Source organism: Giraffa tippelskirchi, chromosome 12 (genome assembly GCF_054371585.1).
Source record: "Giraffa tippelskirchi isolate mGirTip1 chromosome 12, T2T-mGirTip1v1.2.pri, whole genome shotgun sequence".
NCBI lineage: Eukaryota > Metazoa > Chordata > Mammalia > Artiodactyla > Giraffidae > Giraffa > Giraffa tippelskirchi.
In genome coordinates, this window is record NC_137286.1 from 73,293,067 (window position 1) to 73,309,344 (window position 16,278).

Here is a 16,278-nt window from a genome sequence, read left to right on the forward strand (position 1 = left end):
GATCTTGAATCCATTTTGAGTTTATTTTTGTGTATGGTGTTAGAAAGTGTTCTAGTTTCATTCTTTTACAAGTGGTTGACCAGTTTTCCCAGCACCACTTGTTAAAGAGATTGTCTTTTCTCCATTGTATATTCTTGCCTCCTTTGTCGAAGATAAGGTGTCCATAGGTGCGTGGGTTTATCTCTGGGCTTTCTATTTTGTTCCATTGATCTATATTTCTATCTTTGAGCCAGTACCATACTGTCTTGATGACTGTGGCTTTGTAGTAGAGCCTGAAGTCAGGCAGGTTGATTCCTCCAGTTCCATTCTTCTTTCTCAAGATTGCTTTGGCTATTCGAGGTTTCTTATATTTCCATACAAATTGTGAAATGATTTGTTCTAGTTCTGTGCAAAATACCATTGGTAGCTTGATAGGGATTGCATTGAATCTATAGATTGCTTTGGGTAGTATACTCATTTTCGCTATATTAATTCTTCCAATCCATGAACACAGTATATTTCTCCATCTGTTTGTGTCCTCTTTGATTTCTTTCATCAGTGTTTTATAGTTTTTTATATACAAGTCTTTTGTTTCTTTAGGTAGACATATTCCTAAGTATTTTATTCTTTCTGTTGCAATGGTGAATGGTATTGTTTCCTTAATTTCTCTTTCTGTTTTCTCATTATTGGAGTATAGGAATGCAAGGGATTTCTGTGTGTTAATTTTATATCCTGCAACTTTACTATATTCATTGATTAGCTCTAGTAATTTTCTGGTAGAATCTTTAGGGTTTTCTATGTAGAGGATCATGTCATCTGCAAACAGTGAGAGTTTTACTTCTTCTTTTCCTATCTGTATTCCTTTTATTTCTTTTTCCGCTCTGATTGCTGTGGCCAAAACTATGTTGAATAGTAGTGGTGAAAGTGGGCATCCTTGCCTTGTTCCTGACTTTAGGGGTAATGCTTTCAATTTTTCACCATTGAGGATAATGTTTGCTGTGGGTTTGTCATATATAGCTTTTATTATGTTGAAGTATGTTCCTTCTATTCCTGCTTTCTGGAGGGTTTTTATCATAAATGGATGCTGAATTTTGTCAAAGACTTTTTCTGCATCTATTGAGATAATCATATGGTTTTTATCTTTCAGTTTGTTAATATGGTATATTACATTGATGGATTTGCGGATGTTAAAGAAACCTTGCATTCCTGGGATAAAGCCCACTTGGTCATGATGTATGATCTTTTTTTTTTTTTTAATAAATTTATTTATTTTAGTTGGGGGCTAATTACTTTATAATATTGTAACAGTTTTTGCCATACATTGACATGAATCAGCCATGGGTTTACATGTGTTCCCCTTCCTGGACCCCCCACCCACCTCCCTCCCCATCCCATCCTTCTGGATCATCTTTTTAATATGATGTTGGATTCTGTTTGCTAGAGTTTTATTAAGGATTTTTGCATCTATGTTCATCAGTGATATTGGCCTGTAGTTTTCTTTTTTTGTGGCATCTTTTTCTGGTTTTGGAATTAGGGTGATGGTGGCCTCATAGAATGAGTTTGGAAGTTTACCATCTTCTGCAATTTTCTGGAAAAGTTTGAGTAGGATAGGTGTTAGCTCTTCTCTAAATTTTTGGTAGAATTCACCTGTGAAGCCGTCTGGTCCTGGGCTTTTGTTTGCTGGAAGATTTCTGATTACAGTTTCAATTTCTGTGCTTGTGATGGGTCTGTTAAGATCTTCTATTTCTTCCTGGTTCGGTTTTGGAAAGTTATACTTTTCTAAGAATTTGTCCATTTCTTCCAAGTTGTCCATTTTATTGGCATATAGCTGTTGGTAGTAGTCTCTTATGATCCTTTGTATTTCTGTAGAGTCTGTTGTGATCTCTCCATTTTCATTTCTAATTTTGTTGATCTGATTCTTCTCCCTTTGTTTCTTGATGAGTCTGGCTAATGGCTTGTCAATTTTGTTTATTTTGTCAAAAAAACAGCTTTTAGTTTTGTTGATTTTTGCTGTGGTCTCTTTTGTTTCTTTTGCATTTATTTCTGCCCTAATTTTTAAGATTTCTTTCCTTCTACTGACCCTGGGGTTCTTCATTTCTTCCTTCTCTAGTTACTTTAGGTGTAGAGTTAGTTGATTTATTTGATTTTTTTCTTGTTTCTTGAGGTACGCCTGTATTGCTATGAACCTTCCCCTTAGCATTGCTTTTACAGTGTCCCATAGGTTTTGGGTTGTTGTGTTTTCATTTTCATTCGTTTCTATGCATAATTTGATTTCTTTTTTGATTTCTTCTGTGATTTGTTGGTTATTCAGAAGTGTGTTGTTTAACCTCCATATGTTCGAATTTTTAATAGTTTTTCTCCTGTAATTGAGGTCTAATCTTACTGCATTGTTGTCAGAGAAGATGGCTGGGATGATTTCAATTTTTCAGAATTTACCAAGGCTAGATTTATGGCCCAGGATGTGATCTATCCTGGAGAAAGTTCCGTGTGCACTTGAGAAAAAGGTGAAATTGGTTGTTTTGGGGTGGAAAGTCCTGTAAATATCAATTAAATCTAATTTGTCTATTGTATCATTTAAAGTTTGGGTTTCCTTGATAATTTTCTGTTTAGTTGATCTATCCATATGTGTGAGTGGAGTATTAAAGTCTCCCACTATTATTGTGTTATTGTTAATTTCCCCTTTCATACTTGTTAGTATTTGCCTTATATATTGTGGTGCTCCTATGTTGGCTGCATATATATTTATAATTGTTACATCTTCTTCTTGGATTGTCCCTTTGATCATTATGTAGTGTCCTTCATTTTCCCTTTTCACAGCCTTTATTTTAAAGTCTATTTTATCTGAAATGAGTATTGCAACTCCTGCTTTCTTTTGGTCTCCGTTTGCATGAAATATGTTTTTCCATCCCTTCACTTTCAGTCTGTATGTGTCCCTAGTTTTGAGGTGGGTCTCTTGTAGACAGCATATATAGGGGTCTTGCTTTTGTATCCATTCAGCCAGCCTTTGTCTTTTGGTTGGGGCATTCAACCCATTTACATTTAAGGTAATTATTGATAAGTATGATCCCGTTGCCATTTACTTTGTTGTTTTGAGTTCGTGTTGAAACATCCTTTCTGTGTTTCCTGTTTAGAAAAGATCCTTTAGCAATTGTTGGAGAGCTAGTTTGGTGGTGCTGAATTCCCTCAGCTCTTGCTTGTCTGTAAAGCTTTTGAATTCTCCTTCATATCTGAATGAGATCCTTGCTGGGTACAGTAATCTGGGTTGTAGATTATTCTCTTTCATTACTTTAAGTATGTCCTGCCATTCCCTTCTGGCCTGAAGAGTTTCTATTGAAAGATCAGCTGTTATCCTTATGGGAATCCCCTTGTGTGTTATTTGTTGTTTTTCCCTTGCTGCTTTTAATATTTGTTCTTTGTGTTTGATCTTTGTTAATTTGATTAATATGTGTCTTGGGGTGTTTTGCCTTGGGTTTATCCTGTTTGGGACTCTCTGGGTTTCTTGGACTTCTGTGACTATTTCCTTCCTCATTTTAGGCAAATTTTCAACTATTATCTCCTCGAGTATTTTTTCATGGCCTTTCCTTTTATCTTCTTCTGGGACTCCTATGATTCGAATGTTGGGGTGTTTCATATTGTCCCAGAGGTCCCTGAGGTTTTCCTCATTTCTTTTGATTCTTTTTTCTTTTTTCCTCTCTGCTTCATTTATTTCCACCATTCTATCTTCTACCTCACTTACCCTATCTTCTGCCTCCATTATTCTACTGTTGGTTCCCTCCAGAATGTCTTTTATCTCCTTTATTTCATTATTCATTATATATTGACTCCTTTTTATTTCTTCTAGGTCCTTGGTAAACATTTCTTGCATCTTCTCAATCCTTGTCTCCAGGCTATTTATCTGTACCTCCATTTTGCTTTCAAGATTTTGGATCATTTTTATTATCATTATTCTAAATTCTTTTTCAGATAGATTCCCTATCTCCTCCTCTTTTGTTTGGTTTGGTGGGCATTTCTCATTTTCCTTTGCTTGCTGAGTATTTCTCTGCCTTTTCATCTTGTTTAGATTGCTGTGTTAGGCGTGGCCCTTCTGTATTCTGGTAGTTTGAAGTTCCTCTTTATTGTGGAGGTTCCTCACTGTGGGTGGGGTTGGACGGGTGGCTTGTCAAGGTTTCCTGGATAAGGGAGCTTGTGTCGGTATTCTGGTGGGTGGAACTGGATTTCTTCTCTCTAGAGTGCAATGGAGTGTCTAGTATCGAGTTTTGAGATATCTATGGATTTGGTGTGCCTCTTGGCAGCCTGTATATTGGTGCTCAGGGCTATGTTCCTGCGTTGCTGGAGAATTTGCGTGGTATGTCTTGCTCTGGAACTTATTGGCTCTTGGGTGGAGCTTGGCTTCAGTGCATACGTGGAGGCTATTGGATGATCTCTTATTAATTAATGTTTCCCTTGTCTTTCAGTCTTGTTCTTGCAGTAGCCTCAAGACTTCTCCATCCATACAGTATCAATATTAAAACTTTTAGGTTAATGGTGAAAAGATTCTCCACAGTGAGGGATACCCAGAAAGGTTCACTGAGTTACATGGAGAGGTGAAGTGGGGCGGGGGGGGAGTTTGAGGTGACTAGGAGGAGAAGAGGGGGACTCAAATGTGGAGAGAGCAGTCTAGCCAGTAAGCACTTTCCTCTGTGCTCTCCACAGTCTGGAACCCTCAGAGCGGTTCACAGAGATATAAGGAGAGGGGGGAGGAAGGTAATAGAGATGAGCATGAGTAGAAAGGGAGGAATCAAGAGGGGAGAGAGAGATCTGGGCAGTATTCTGTTCCTGAAGTGTTCTCCAGTACCCAGAACACCCTCAGAGGTTCACAGAATTGGGTTGAGAAGAGAAGGAGGAGGGTGGGAGATAGAGGTTCCCTGGTGGAGAAGAAAGAGTGTCAATAGGGGGAGAGAGTAATCAAGCCAGTAGTCACACTCCTGAGTAAAAATGGGTACTAAAGATTGGATTCTTAAATGTACAAAATTGATATCAAATATGTGAAACAAAGATTAAAAATCTTGAGTAGAGTTTAGACTCTTATAAAACATACAATATAAAAAAAAAGAAAAAGAAAAAAAACAGTAAAACAGTAACAAATAAGAAACAGTAAAAAAAAAAAAGTAAAACAGGAAATAAACAGTAAAAAAAAGAAAACATAAAAGGTATAAGCAGTTTGCTTTAAAAATAGGGTGGTTTTTTTTTTGCAAGGTAATAGTGGGTTATGAAAATGAAAATTAAAGGTGTAATAGAGGACTTAAAGAAAAAAGAAAGAAAAAAAATTTAAAAAAATTAAAAAAAAAATAGTAAAAATATATATCCCGGACTTTCTCTGGGGCTGTTGTGAGCAGTGTGGGGTCTGTTCAGTTTCAGATAGATCCTTGTTCCTGCTTATACTTTTCAAGATTTATAGGCCCCTTTCAATGCAGTCAGTGTTAACTACAGGGATTTTAATCTGTTGGCCTGTCACTTCCAACACGCTTCCCTCTGCTTATTTGGCTTCTGTTTGGAGGTCTCTTCAGTATCTAATTTCCGCCCTGCCACAAAGGGGCAGAGGTGGTCTCTTTAGGTTCACTTGTTCAGTCGTGCTGTGGTGAGGGAGGAACACTGCAAACCTATATCACTGGCGTGTGTGTGGAGAGCTCACAGTGTCTCGGCCGCACTGGGTTCGCCCCCAGTCACGGTGTGTGTGCTTTCCCCGTCTACCCTGCTCAGGCTTCAGGTTACTCGGCAGGGGAGTGGGCCCTGAGATGCGTGCACTTCCCAGGTCTAAGCCGCTGAGGTTCAGGTTCCCGAGTACTCCACAAAGGCGCAGACTCGGCTGCGCCCGCGGTTTGTGCCGTTCCCGGTCGGAGCAGCTCAGGCAGCCAGGAGTTTGGTGAACGCACTCTCCCCTGTTGGGGCAGTGCGGCTTATCACCTCCCTGGTCCCCACCTCGGTTTACGGGCGCGCCCGGCTCCGGTGAGCTTTGTGTCGGTTCTGGGGAACTGGTCTCTGGCTGCGACCCTCCCGGCGGCTCGCGACCCTCTGGGATCTCAGGCAGTCTTTGTTTAGAAACTGGGAGCCTGTTTGCAGATTGGTAGGGGGTGCCCTCTCTGGGGCCGAGTTTGCCCCTTTCCGGTTCTGGCTGGCCCCGCCTACCTGCTGTGTCCGGCGGGGGATGGGGCGGTCCGCAGCCGACTAGCTCTCCTCTGGTATCGCTCAGTCCTTTGCTCTGTGAGTGGGCCGGCAGTGCCTTAGATTTGAGCTTTTTGCGGAATAGTTTTCTCTCTCTGGCTGTCCCACAGTTTAGGTTACTATCTCACGTTAGCTCCCTCAGATTGCCCTCAGGGCGTTCAGGCCCAGTCCTTACCCTAGGCAGTGCCGCTCGCTCCTCTCCGTTCAGCCCCCACTTGCTGGTGGCGGATGCGAGCATCTGGGGTTCTTTGCTGGGAGTTGCCTTTAGGCATGTAATCTGTGGGTTTTATTTATTTTTTCTTCCAGTTATGTTGCCCTCCGAGATTCGAAATCTTCCCCCAAACCCGCCGGTGAGGGTTTCCTGGTGCTTGGAAATTTCTCCTCTTTTACGACTCCCTCCCCGGGACGGGTCTCCGTCCCTAACTGTTTAGTCTCTCTTTTTATCTTTTATAATTTCTCCTACCTGCTTTTGAAGATAATGCGCTGTCTTTGTGGATGCCTGACGACCTCTGCCAGCGTTCAGAAGTAGTTTTGTGAAGTTTGCTCAGCGTTCAGATGTTCTTTCTATAAATTTGTGGAGGAGAGAGTGGTCTCCCCGTCCTATTCCTCCGCCATCTTAGCCCCCTCTCCCTAAAGAGCCTTTTGATGAAAGTGAAAGAGGAGAGTGAAAAAGTTGGCTTAAAACTCAACATGCAGAAAATTAAGATCATGGCATCTGGTCCCATCACTTCATGGCAAATAGATGGGGAAACAGTGACAGACTTTATTTTGGGGGGCTGCAAAATCACTGCAGATGGTGACTGTAGCCATGAAATTAAAAGACACTTGCTCCTTGGAAGAAAAGTTATGAACAACCTAGACAGCATATTAAAAACCGGAGACATTACTTTGACAATAAAGGTCCATCTAGTCAAAGCTATGGTTTCTTCAGTAGTCACGTATGATGTGAGAGTTGGACTATAAAGATAGCTGAGTGTAGAAGAATTGATGCTTTTGAACTGTGGTGTTGGAGAAGACTCTTGAGAGTCCCTTGGACTAAAAGGAGATCCAACCAGTCCATCCTAAAGGAAATCAATCCTGAATATTCATTGGAAGGGCTGATGCTGAAGCTGAAACTCCAATACTTTGGTCACCTGATGCAAAGAGCTGACTCATTTGAAAAGACCCTGATATTGGGAAAGTTTAAAAGCAGGAGGAGAAGGGGATGACAGAGGATGAGATGGTTGGATGGCATCACCGACTCGATGTACATGAGTTTGAGTAAACTCTGGGTGTTGGTGATGGACAGGGAGACCTGGTATGCTGCAGTCAATGGGGTCGCAAAGAGTCGGACACGACTGAGCAACTGAACTGAACATCATGTGCAATGCCGGGGTCAATGAAGCTCAAGCTGGAATCAAGAGGGCAGGGAGAAATATCAACGACCTTGGATATGTAGATTATACCACTTTAATAGCAGACATTAAAGCCATTGATGAAGGTGAAATAGAAGAGTAAAAATGCTGGCTTAAAACTCAACATTCTTAAAACTACGATCATGGCATCCAGTCCCATCACTTCATGGCAAATGGATGTTCTGTTTTTTTGGTCTCCAAAATCACTGTGAATGTGAGTGAAGCCATGAAATTAAAAGACACTTGCTCTTTGGAAGTTCAGTTCAGTCTCTCAGTTGTGTCCAACTCTTTCCTACCCCATGGACTGCAGCACACTTTGGAAGAGAAGCTGTGACAAACCTAAGCAACGTATTAGAAAGCAGAGACATCAACTTTCTGACACATATCGAAGTAGTCAAAACTATGTTTCTTCCAGTAGTCATGTGTGGATGTGAGAATTGGACCATAAAGATGGCTGAGCACCAAAGAATTGATTCTTTCAGACTCTGGTGCTGGAGAAGATATTTGAGAGTCCCTTGGACAGGAAGGAGATCAAACCAGTCCATTCTAAAGGAAATCCACCCTGAGTGTTTATTGGAAGGGCAGATGCTGAAGCTGAAGCTCTGATACTTTCACCACCTGATGGGAAGAATAGACTCTTTGAAAAGACCTTGATAATGGGAAAAATTGAGGGCAAGTGAAGAAGCAGGCAACAGAGGATGAGATTTCTGGATGGCATTACTGACTGAATGGATACAAGTTTGAGTAAATTCAGGGAGATAGTGAAGAACAGGGGAGCCGGATATGCTTCAGTCCATAGCCTGCGAAGAGTTGGACATAACTTAGCAACTGAACAAAAACAACAAGTTGGCTCAGTGGCTGTATTTCTGATCCTGTTCATGTCACCAACTGTCTTTCTGTTCACACTCTTTCACTGTTTGCTGAACCCCTGGTAGGCAAGGCATGAGCTAAGAGGCTGGAAGAATACTTGAGGATCCATAGGAATTGCAGACATATTTATTCTCTCTTGGCTGGCACAACAGTCATAACGCAACCTCTCTTCTGGCTGACACAACAGCTGTAGCAGCAGTGTCACAAAAATCACCACAATGTAGTCATAACAGAGCCAAAACATAAGCTCATATAACATAACCATAATGCTGCCTCAGTGGAGCCCCAGTGCAGCAGAGGCTAGGGCTTTCATGGTGAAGCTCATACAATCATACCATACTAAGTATCCTGTGACTAAGCGAGTACCTCATGATGTCCATATGCAGTGCTATACGTGATTTCAGCTGTTACATAACTGCAAAATCAATGTTTACAGAACATGGGATGAGAGGGCATGAGAGCATGGGGCGAGAGAGTCTGACTGGCGTCATCTTATTTATTTCCCCATAATGGTAAATTTTCTGATTGCCAATGCAGGAGGCACAGGAGATGTGGGTTGCATCCCTGGATCAGGAAGATCCCCTGGAGGAAGAAATGGGAACCCACTCCAGTATTCTTGCCTAGAGAATCCCATGGACAGAAGAGCCTGGCAGACTACAGTCCATAGGGTCACAAAGTGTTGGACATGATTGAGCACACTCAAAAATGAACATTTAGAAGGTAACTACTAATTAGCATCAAAGTATACCAGTAAACTTTTATAATAAAAACTTGCATAATTTATCTTCTGAGATACTTCTCTCAAAAAATCATACAAAATTTGGAAACATTTGAAAATTATGAGAACATGCATCAAGCAATAAAATTATCAGAGATAATCAAATTACAACATTCTTTCCTGTAAAGAAAAAAACCTGAAATATTTTATTGAAATTAAAAAATATTGTATAGCTCATTTAAATCACATGACAGTGATATCTGCAAGACAAACTTTCAGTCAGTGAACAGAAAACAAAAGTTTTAACTTGGAAATCATGAGATTAATGGAAAATAAGAACAATGCAGATAAGATTGCCGAAGAACTCTTACTTACCTATGTTTTAGAATGTGTATTTAAATCTTTCACTTCTTTAATTTTCAAAAGCCAAAGGATATTTTCATTATATAACAGTGATATCTAATTATGTTATCAAACAAGCATAAAGGAGTGTAACCATCTTTAAAGTTGGGCTAGCACTTAGGAATACTATCAACTGCTACCAATTTTACTTTTACAATGAAGTAAAAAATAGCTCAAAGGTAAAACTGTAAATAAAGTCATTTCAATCTTATTTTATAGGTTGGAAAATATTCACAATGAAATCCTTTAATGAGTTTGCCCTTTTTCAAGCTGCCTTGCAGTATAAATAATGTTAGACAACACCCTAAAAGGAAATTTTAAATAATGCTCTTATACTTTTGTCTTATTAGAAGATATTACTATACTTTGGGCTTTCCTTGTAGCTCAGTTGGTAAAGAATTTGCCTACAGTGCAGAAGACCCAGGTCGGGAAGATCCCCTGGAGAAGGAAATGGCAACCCACTCTAGTATCCTTGCCTGGAAAATCTCATGGACACAGGAGCCTGGTGGGCTACAGTCCATGGGGTCACAAAAAGTCGGGCATGACTGAGTGACTAACACTTACGTACTTACTATACTTTACCATAGAGGTTTTACAGTATTTAACAGAATGTGCACAAGCTCTGTTTTATGGATTAATGAATAGAAGGAGCAGGCATTAAAGCAAAACAGGAAGGATTTGAATTTATTTATTTTAACTGCTATAGATTTTAGGTAATATTTTGTTGATTAAATATTTATACATATTTAAGGCCAGGGCTTTCATGGTGAAGCTCATACATATTCAAGCATAGTTATATAAATAACAAACATACATATATGTATGTATATATTTATCTATTTTTTAAGAGCTAACACATTATCACAAAATGTAACTGATGCTATTCAATAGGTAAGTATTATTCATTTGTTAGCTACAATTCAAAACCACCATATGAATCTAGCTAATATCAGAATTCCATAGTGTCTCTTCTAGTAATTTGCCTCTACAAATTTTCTTATCTTTAATAGATACAAATTAATGTGTAGATATTTATTTAATGAATTATTAAAGTTGTATTCTAGTCTTTCATTGTTTGAAGAAAAAGTCAGCAAAATTAGTTTACTGAGGATTAAAGATATTTTCTCTGAATTTATAAATTAGGATGAGTATTTGACTTATTATCATGACGTTGTAGGCTGATAATTACATATAGGTAAAAAAAAAATTAATTATTTAAGAAAAAGTCCAGAAGGCAAATGCTAAATTTCATTCAGTACTAAATCCGTTACTTTACAAAAGCAATCTGAATGTCAAATTTCCAACATCAAAATTGATAGCAAGTAAATCTCACAGAACTAAACTGCAAAGTGGCATGCAAAATTTAGAACAGTAGGTTGTATATAATCAAGAGAATTTGTGCTTCCAAATATAAAAGTCCTACATTCCTCATGCAGAAATAAAACCCTTTGTAAGTCAACAGTCTGGTTGTACTCTTTAAAAACCCTTAAGACAAACATAAGGGCAACAGATAAAACGTGTCTGCTAAGTTAGGAGAAGCAGGCTTTCCACAGACAAATGTGTAGGATCATTAGCAGAACTAAGCAGAAATGCTATTATGTTTTGCCTTCCTTTATATTTGAATATTTTGCCTACATTTGTTTCAATAGAAGAAAGATTTATAAAGGTTTAAGGCAGAGACAAGTGAAATCGTAAAGACTTGTGTTTCCAAAACTTTTGCGTACTGCATTCACTCACTAAAGAAATAATCCCAAATATTTATAACAAGGTAGCATTTTAAATTTGGGAGATACAGAAATGAAGGAGGGAAAATCCCTTTCTTTAATGGCACTTAAATATTAATGATATAGACAGATGGTGAATAAAAGTTTAAATATAAAATAAGGCAGACAGTAAATAAAAAGTGATTTGAGTGGGGGATAATTTACAAAGAACAGTCATTCAAACACATTTGGAAGGGGTGTCTTTTTTTTAAGTTAATTTTTATTTTACATTGGGGTTAGTTGATTTACAATGTGTTAATTTCAGGTATACAGCAAGGTGATTGAGCTATTTGCTGTTTAGTCACTAAGTCATGTCTGACTCTTTGCAACCCCATGGATTGTAGCCCACAAGGCTCTTCTGTCCATGGGATTTCACAGAAATCTGAATACTGGAGTGTGTTGGCATTTCCTTCTCCAGGGGATCTTCCCCACCTATGGATTGAAACTTCATGGCAGGTGGATTCTTTACTCTGAGTTATTTATATATATCAGTTCAGTTCAGTCGCTCAGTCATGTCCGACTCTTTGTGACCCCACGAATTGCAGCACGTCAGGCCTGTCCATCACCAAATCCTCGAGTCCACCCAAACCCATGTCCATCGAGTCGCTGATGCCATCCAGCCATCTCATCCTCTGTCGTCCCCTTCTCCTCCTGCCCCCAATCCTTCCCAGCATCAGGGTATTTTCCAATGAGTCAACTCTTCGCATGAGGTAGCCAAAGTATTGGAGTTTCAGCTTCAACATCAGTCCTTCCAATGAACACCCAGGACTGATCTCCTTTAGGATGGACTGGTTGGATCTCCCTGCAGTCCAAGGGACTCTCAAGAGTCTTCTCCAACACCACGGCTCAAAAGCATCAATTCTTTGGCGCTCAGCTTTCTTCACCGTCCAACTCTCACATCCATACATGACTACTGGAAAAACCATATACATATATCCATTCTTTTTCAGTCTTTTCTCATGTAAGTTATTAGAGAATATTGACAAGAGTTCCCTGTCCTTGATTATTTTATATATAGTTATGTGTGTATATTAATCCCAAACTTCTAACTTATCCCTCCACTCCAATCTTTCCCCTTTGGTAAACATAAATTTGTTTTTGAAGCCTGTGAGTCTGTTTCTGTTTTCTGAATAAGTTTGTTTGTATCACTTTCTTAGATTTCACATATAAGTGATAGCATATGATATTTTCCTTCCTCTGTCTGACTTACTCTACTTATAAGCTTTGCATAGCAAAGGAGACCATAAACGAAAATGAAAAGACAACCCACAAGGAAAATATCCACAAACCAGGAACTGATAAGGGATTTATCTCCCAAATATATGGACAGCTCATGCAACTGTCTCTCTCTCTCACTATATATATAGAAAACAATCAAAAATGGGCAGAAGATTTAAAAAGACACTTCTCTGAAGAAGACATACAGAAGGTCAAAAAGCACATGGAAAGATGTTCAACATTGCCAATTCTTAATGAAATGCATCAAAACTACAACAAGGCTGTGGTTCACCTCGCACCAGTGAGAATGGCCATCATCATAAAGTCTACAAACAATAAATGCTTGAGAGGATGTGGTCAGAATGTATTAATAAACATATACAACCACTATGGATAACAGTATGTGTGTTCTTTAAAAATTAAAAGTAGAACTAACATGATCCAGCAATTCCACTCCTGTGCATATATCCAGAGAAAACTATAAGCTCAAAAAGAAACAGGCATCCCAATGTTCATTGAAGCTCTATTTACAATAGCCAAGACATGCAAGTAAACTACATGTGCATCAAGAGAGAAATGGGTAAAGAAGTGGTACATATATACAATGGAATATTACTCAGCCATTAAAAAGAATAAAATAATGTCATTTGCAGCAACATGGATGGACCTAGAGATTATCATACTAACTGAAATGATGTCTTTTAAGGTGAGACCAGGATTAAATGAGCACATGATTCATGCAAAGATATGAAGGAGAAACATCATGCAGCTTTACAGTAAGTTCAAAGAAGCAATGAACCAGGTTATTTTGATAGGAGGCAAGTAGAATGGAGATGAGGTGAAACCCATTAGGAGGTATTTCTAGACTTTTAAGGTGTGAAGGGCTAGATTAGGATTGTGCTATCATTGTGGAAATGATAATAATTATATTGTGATTATAATTGAATTTTGAGGCAATTGTAAATCAGTTCCATGTGGACTGAGAGGAAAAGAGACAAATCAGAGATGTTGTCAATATGTTTTCTTTAACTATAGGGTAAATGATGGGACAACTACTGATATTGTACCACTGGGTGGAGACAGTAGAATCAAGAATTACATATTGGATATATCAGATTGGAGATGCCTCTATATTTGTACCTCTATATTTCAAAGCCAGATGTCTTTCATTGAACTTTAATATTTCGATCTTTACTGACTGTCTAGAGATATCTTACACCCAATATATCAGAAATATCACTCAGTATTTCCCTGCCTCTCTACAGAAACTTTCACTGATTCAGAAGAGCACCAACTTCAATATAGCTTTTAAAACTGAAAACCGGGAGTGATCCATAAGTTTTGCTTTCCTTCTTCTCTATACTCACATAAGCATACCTTACATTCATTATACTTCCTTTGCATATTCTGTCTAGTTATCTCTTTGTCTTATGTACTCCATCTTTAATCTGACAGCACCAACCAATTTTGTCTCCCTACTCTTAAATAAGATTCACTCTTTCTCAGTACTAGCTTTAGACTTTATATTTCTCCATGATATGAATTTTATTTACCACTCCACCCTTATTTAGAATTGTCACATACATAAATAAACCAAAAAGAGACTAAAAAACTCTTTTTCATGTGTCTAGAGACCATGAGGTGGAGAAGGCAATGGCAACCCACTCCAGTACTCTTGCCTGGAGAATCCCAGGGCCGGGGGTGCCTGATGGACGGCCGTCTATGGGGTCGCACAGAGTCGGACACGACTGAAATGACTTAGCAGCAGCAGCAGCAGAGACCATGAGGAGGCAAAGAATATAAATTAATTTAATAATGAGAATAAATTAATTTTATAACAACACTACAGTGTAAAGTATGTACTTTTGTTATGGGAAACTAAAGTCAAAAGTATCTTCTTTTAGAAATTATAATTATTTTACAACAAACAGCTAAAGAAATGGCATATACTCCAAAAATTAAAATGCAGAATCTAAGGTAAATTGTCTGAATTTAAACAATAGGATCAGATCATGATAAACTATTAGCTCATATTTTAAATGAGAGTTATAGAAAACAAAATACATTTTCAGAAGTTAAATTCAATTGACTATAAGAAAGAATATATTGTGTAAAACTGCATCCTGACACCTTTACCCTTTACTTATAGAAATCATCCTAATTTTTTAAAACCTAACTCAAAAGCTGTCTTCTTAATGATGACTGTTTTAAAGCCTAATTAGATAATACTCCATCTGTTTACTGTGTTTTACTTCTAAATTTCTTGTAAGACATACTTTATTCAGCCTTAAATAAAATAAAATTAAATTAAAATAGTTTTGTTTAATTAAAATTTAATTAAATTTTAATTTTTAGCAATTTAATTTGTTAACAAATAAAAATTTGTTAACAAATTAAAATAGTTTTGTTGGCAGCATATTTCAAAATGTTATATCTTCCTTGAAGACAGGTGATACGATTACACATATTTACTTTCACTGATTAGGGATTTATAATTGTATTTTATAGTATCTTAAAATAATTTCTATATTTTCTTTTTATTTTTAGTTAAAAGGTACAAATGGACAAACAAAATTTAACTCCATATGTGCCATAAAACTTATTTTGCTACTAATTCAGACTATGATTTCTCATGAAATAAATAGCTATATGTGCTCACCATCACTTATACATTTATTCTTTATGTAAGTTAAGATTTAGAGACTTTGTAGCCATTTTAAGTGAATGTACATGTACAAACATACATACCAATACATATTAGACATACATATAAGAAATATATATAGCCTATTATACATACACACATTTATGTGCATAAATCAGAGGCTAACGTTTTTTGTGAAATTCTTCACAGAAATAGATCTCAAATGAAATTAGAAATATGACTGATGTTATAATAAATTGATTAGAAGTCAATTATTTAATACTGAGAATGAGACTCAAAGTATTTTGAATTCCAAATAGAATATAATTCTCAGTGACTTCAATGGAGCAATTTCTTTTGAATTTACTCAGAATACTTTAAAGTTATCCTAAGAAGCCATTTCGCTTAACACTCTTAATTTCACGTTTTATTTTGAGAAAAAAAAGATGTCACTGATCTTAGTTTACTTTGACCTTATGCACTCTCTCAGTCATTCCAATTGAATTGAACAGAATAAGGATATCTTAAATTTTTGTCTATATGTCATATAGTTAGAATGCCAGCTAGAGTGGTTGAAAGGGCTAGATTATCTCTCCAAGTTCTATTCTACCATTTCCAAAATGTTTTTCAAGAAACAGTGGATTATAAAACACAGGCCCTGGGCTTCTGTGGAAACCTGTCCTGATGAACATAGGCAAGCCAGATTTATTTTATTATGCATCTCTCAAGTTCAGTTAAGTTCATTCACTTAGTCGTGTCTGACTATTTGCGACCCCATGGACTGCAGCACGTCAGGCTTCTTTGTCCATCACCGACTCCCAGAGCTTGCTCAAACTCATGTCCATCCAGTCAGTGATGCCATCCAACCACTTCATCCTCTGTGGTCCCCTTCTCTTCCTGCTTCAACCTTTCCTAGCATCAGGGTCTTTTCCAGTGGGTCGGTTTTTCGCATCAGGTGGCCAAAGTATTGGAGTTTCAGCTTCACATCAGTCCTTCCAATGAATATTCAGAAGTGATTTCCTTTAGGATTGACTGATTTGTTCTCCTTGCAGTCCCAGGGACTCTCAAGGTCCTGATCTAAAGAATTGA